Here is a 5,940-nt window from a genome sequence, read left to right as displayed (position 1 = left end):
TTAGTGAAGCAAGGGAGAATGCCCGGATTTTATGTGCACCAGTCCATTTCTACAGGGTTTTGCTGTTCTCACAGCAAAATACTCTCATCTTCCTTAACTCAGATTTCGTATTGGGATGACATTTTTTTAAACCAGATTAAGAGATGGGCTTCCTTGAGTTAAATTTCTTGGGTAGGAAATGTCAAATACTATTCTTTTAAATCTGAATATGCAGCTATTTAAGATGAAAGTACATGTCCCCAACAAAAGCAGATGAATCATAAAAAACAAAACAGAATAAAGCAAAACAAACAAAACAGAATAAAGCAAAACAAACAAGAAAAAACTGTTCATAATTGTACATCTTTAATCCTAACACCTGGAGACAGTAAAAAATTCAATTTTGAGATGACCTACCATAGTCCTTGCCTAGCTTGCTCAAAGCCCTGGGTTTGATCACAGCATGCTGGCACAATCTTGTGCCAACACTAGAGGAGCAAAAGCAGGGGGACCTCTAAGCTTGAGGTCAACCTGGTGTACATATAGCATGTGGTGGGACCCTCCTGTAATGCCAGTCCAGTGGAGCAGGAAGTTTTCCAACCCCCCCCCCCCATGCAACTCTCCGGTTCCCCCGCAGCCCCCCACCCCAAAGTGGCTTTCCTTTGCATATCAAGGAAAAGCAAAGATTTATTTGAAACAATCGAGGTAATCATGAAAAATGATCTCTTAATACGCAGAAAGAAAACTTTCACTATTATAATCACCATAGTTCAAGGAATCTTTACCGAGTCACCATCGGTTTATGCTCTTGAATAGAGAATGATCTGAAGTGATCCCTCAGGACCAGAGAGTAGGACTGGGATGGCCGAGTGGTTAAGGCGTTGGACTTAAGATCCAATGGGCGGATGCCTGCGTGGGTTCGAACCCCACTCCCAGTATCAGCAGCTGTACTGCTTGTCTGGTTACCCTGATTCTTTTGAAGGGTGGAGCACTAGTGGCTCCGTCTTCACAGGGAGCGGTTTGCCAATGGGTTTCAACAACAGTCTTCTCAGGTTTTTAACACGAGGAAGACCTACCCACCATTATTGCTTTGCCTGAGCTTTTAACATTCCATGAGGATTGGCCAAACCCTTGTACTTGTTGTCTGTATGGAAATGTACTCTGGTTCTCTGAACTTTGCAGACCCAGAATTCGCTGAATGAAGAAAAGGCCAGGACACTTGATGGGACCTTGCTAAATTAAAATATTTAATAAAAGTTTTACTGTTAGCCTTTCCCCTATTGTTCTCAGAGGGAACCTACATCCCTTTGCTAGGGTAACTGTATACTGGGGGAAAGAAGCAATTGAACTTTCTATGGGCATATAATACTGGTTCTGAACTGACACTGACTCATGTCCCCCTTCAGTTAGAGTAGGGACTTAGAGAGGCCGAGTGATTAATGGAGCTTTGACTGAAGTCTGACTTACGGAGGGTCCAGTGCTCCCTGACTCATCCTGTAATCATTTCTCCAGTCAAAGAATTAGTACATGAGATAGACATACTTAGAGGTTGGCGGAATACTGATATTAGTTCCGTGACCTTTAGAGTGAAGGCTCTTATGGTTGGAAAGGTTAAGTGGAAGCCACTGGAGTTGCCTTTGCCAAGGAAACTAGTGACTAAAAACCAATATTTCATCCCTGGAAGGATTAAAGAAGTTAGTGCCTGCATCAAGAACTTGGAAGATGCGGGGGTGGTGGTTTCCATCACATCTCACTTTAAATCTATTTGGCTGTGCAGAAGACAAGTGGATCCTGAAGAAATGACAGTTGCCTGATCACACACTTAATCAGATAGTGACTCCAATTGCAGCTGCAATACCAGATGTTGTATCCTTACTTCCACAGACCAACGCATCTCCAGGTAAATGATGTGTGGCCATTGATATAGAAAATTCCCTTTTCTCAGTGCCTGTCCACAAGGACCGCCACAAGCAATTTGCTTTCTATTGGCATGGCCAGCAGTATACCTATACAGATTTCCCCCAAGGAAATATTAACTTTCCAGCCTGTGTCATAACTTCGTTAGAGAGAATCTTGCTTATCAGTCTCTTCCACAGAATATCACAGTGGTAGATGACGTTCTGCTGACTGGACTAAGTGTACAGGAGGATTTGTTGGAAATATGTATATGCACATGAAAGCATGAGAAGTAAAACCCAAAATTCACAGGCCTTCTACATCTTGTTCCGAAGACAAACAGAAGACTGGCATCCTCAGGCAGCTAGGAGAAAGCTCTCAGAGTCCAGCCCCTACAGTGACACACTTCCTCCAGTAAGGCCACACCCACCACAACAAGGTTACCCCTCCAAAGAGTGCCACTCCCTGGGCCAAACATTCAAACCACCACAAACATGGTGTAGTACACATGGTCGTATATTTAGCTAGGAAGGAGAGAGAGGGGTCAGGTGTGCAATTGCTTAATAATTCATGTCTTATTGGCTGGCTGGATATTCAGGGACTTATAAAAAGTATGAATGAAAGATTGTTGAAAAAAGTCATCTAGACATGAAGTGTGTGACTAGATCTTTTTGAATGGACAAAGGATGTGAAGATACTGTGTCCACTGTTATTGCTCTTGAAAGGTGACTTTAGCAGAGGAGCAGTTAATAATCAAGTTAGATAGGTTGGTCCATTCTTTGGACAGTCTTCCTCTTGCCCCGACTACTTGTGTCAATACCCAAATGGGTTCACGAAAAAGTGTCCACAGTGGCAGAGATGGAGGTTACACATGGCCCCACAACCTGGCCTTCCACACAGCAAGGCTGACCATAGCAGCTGCTGATACAGCACTGTTGCCTAGGGTGACCATTCAGAGACTGGGGGCAGGTTGACTGCATTGTACGACCTCCCTAGGGGAGAGGACACCGCTTTGCTCCTGCTCGAGTAGGGATTTATTCTGTGATGGAGTTGCCTTTCCCTCGTGTAAGGCATTTGCCCAAACCATCATCCACTGACCCGCAGAATGCCTCACGCACTGTCATGGGGTCTGTACAGCATCGTTTCTGACCAAGAAGCATGGCCCGGGAAGCGAGACCATGGGTCCACACTCATGGGATCCACTGATCTGATCACGTTTCCCACCACCCTAAAGGAGCTAGCTTGGAGCGGCCTTTTGAAGACACAATTACAGCATCAGTTAGGTGGCAATAGCCTAGAAGGTTGTGTCAGGGTTCTCCAGAAAGCGGTTTGAGTCAGGGTCAGACATGTGGTACAGTCTCTCCCATAGCCAGGATGGACAGGTCCAAGCACTAAGGGGTGGATCTGAGAATGGTTCCACTCACAATCACTCCTCAAGACTCAGTCTGGACATTTTGGCTTTCTGTTCCCGTGGCCTTAAGTTCTGCTGGCCCAGAAGTTATGGTTCCAGAACCATGCATGCTCCTGCTAGATGACACAGCAGATGATCCACTGAGCTGGAAGCTCTGACTTCCCCCTGGCCACCTGGGGCCACCATGACTCTATCAAAGCTCAATGGCAAAATATCAGTGAGCCAATGAAGTACCTGAGAATGGCATTCTGCTAATAAGAAAAAGTGCTCCAAGTTTTGTGAAGGAATTTCCTTTGTGTCAGGGAATGGGCTGAACAACATGATTTCTTCTTGAGGTAAGTTTCACTTCTAAACTTTTCTTGATTAAAAGTCAGCTCCTACAGACTGTGTTCAACCTGTCTTAGAAGAAACACCACTATTTAGCCATTTGGGAAGTTGATGGTGGGGGGTGGAGGGGCTAGGTAATGTGAGAATCTCTTTGTTTGTTTGTGTGAATGGGGGTCAGTTTTCAACACCAGATCTAACTAGGAAGCCCTGGCTGTCCTGGAACTAAGTAGACCAGGCTGCCTTTAAATCAGAGGTCCTTCTGCATCTGCTTGGGATTCAAGGCATGCACCCAGCTTTGAGATTCCATCTTAGAAGGGAAACAGAGGGAAGGGAAGATAGAAAAAAAAAAAACCTCAGGGGGATAAGGAATAAAAAAGAAATAAAAACCAAGAAGAGAAAAAAACCAAGACAAACAAACACAAATGACTGAGAACAACCAAGTGTGCTGGCCTTAGGGGATGATTGATTATTTCGGTGGCAGACTTTTTTATTCCAAATCTTTCCCAGAGTGGCTCAGCAAAACCAAACAGGGCCCACAATCTAAAGGTTAAAGCCTTCCTGTGGAGGTGGTCTTTGTTTTGTTTTGTTTTCTCTTGTTTTTGTTTTGCTTTTACAATTTTCTTGCTTATCTTTTTTATTTTTGAAGTGCTTGCAAAACTCCTGTTCGCTTATTTCAAACACAGGCAAATATTACTTGGGAAGAGAATAAATGCTGCATTTATTTCAACAAGTTAATCCTGTATCTTTGGAAGACTAGAATAGACACTAGAGTTGAAGGTGACCTTGTTGCTTTTACTCATAGTTGGAGTGAGAGTGTTGCTGACTCCCGCCTTGTTGTAAATCTATGCCACACAGACTCTCGCTTCTTGCTCATTAGTTCCTGTCAGATCAGCTCAAGGCAGTGGTCACATGCTGCGAATTCCTCCTTAAAATAATCCATAGAATCATAACTCAGAAGATCCGTTTTATACACCCTCCTTTCCAAATCCAAATGAGATTCCTGGAAATGCTCTGAGAAGCAGCAGCAAGTGACAGGACAGGAGATGACAGTGAAGAAGAACCTTGGGAGCCAGAACTCCACGGACACACCCAGGTGGGGAGATCGCCTTACTGACATTGTTGACAAAACAAAACAAAACAACAATCCCCAACAACAACAACAACAACAACCAACCCCAAACATGATAGGAAAGAGCTAATAAAAACGTCCCCTGATAGCCAGTACAAAGGCATATGTAAAATTAATTTGAACTCTGCTATCAATAGTGAATTTTATTGCTACATTTTCTTGTCATTCCTTTGACATTGGAGAAATTTTCCTGTCAAATGCTTTCTGTTATCAGTCAGAGAGTCACACAGGTTGTTGAGCTTCTATTTGGTGACCATGTAGTTCTAAAATTGGTAGAGAATGTGATAGTGGTTGTTTTATTTATTTGGTTGTGTTTTCGAGACAGTGTTTTGATGTGTCACATCGGATGTCCTCAAAATCATAGATCCTTCTGCTTCAGACCTCATAATTCTAGGGACACAGGATTTAACTACCTTGCCTGGCAGATGGTTGCATATTGATTGTTCAGGCTTAGGTGTGGGGCCACCAATCTGAGCACCTGCCTCCTCTTGTAGGAGAGCCTGCTCCCACCCCCACCCCTGCACATACCGTTTGTTCTTATGCACACTTTGATGCACACTTTCGCTCCTATGCACATGTACACACACAACACTCTCAGACATCGTCCTCCTCATGTTTTCTGCCCTCCCCTCCTCTCCTTTCTCATGTTGCTCCCTCTGGACTCTGGATCTTCTCTACCTGATAGACTCCATACACATCACGCCGGCAGAAAGCCAGAAGATAGCATAAGATGGGGAGTGAACCTTCCAGCATGTTCCTCAGCCTTTGACCAGCTTGGCTCCGAGAATCTGCGATGGGGTAGACGCCTGTCTAGCGATGGTGGTTTGAGCAGACATTGAATTTTTTGGATTGGGAGATGGTTGGCATCCCAGGTCACCAAGGCAAACTCCAGGCTCCTCCCGACTCTCCGGTGGATAAAGTGCTCCCTCTACCGCCAGCCACGTCAGCAAACCACTGAGCCACCAAATAAAACTTCAATCAATGCCCACCTTGGAGCACTCTGTTGGATTTCCTTCATGGCAACTATTTTTGCAAGTGGCTTTTCCCCAATTGTAGCAAAGTCTGAATGAGAATGGTCAGGACAACTCCATCCTTCCATCTGTCTGACTGTCTGTCTGTCTGTCTGTCTGTCTGTCTGTGATATATATAAATATTTGTCACAAAAAGGCATATATACATACATATATATATATATATA

At 44.2% G+C, this 5,940-nt stretch overlaps 1 non-coding gene across 1 annotated transcript; it reads left to right on the top strand.

The window, feature by feature from the left end:
* Positions 1–834: 834 nt before the first annotated feature.
* On the top strand, positions 835–917 carry Trnal-uaa. Its single transcript has one exon. It is a non-coding gene; the product is annotated as a tRNA-Leu (tRNA).
* The last annotated feature ends 5,023 nt before the right edge of the window (positions 918–5,940 follow it).

This window comes from Mus pahari, chromosome 16 (assembly GCF_900095145.1).
Source record: "Mus pahari chromosome 16, PAHARI_EIJ_v1.1, whole genome shotgun sequence".
NCBI classification, from domain to species: domain Eukaryota; kingdom Metazoa; phylum Chordata; class Mammalia; order Rodentia; family Muridae; genus Mus; species Mus pahari.
This window is presented reverse-complemented; position numbering and strand designations above follow the sequence as displayed.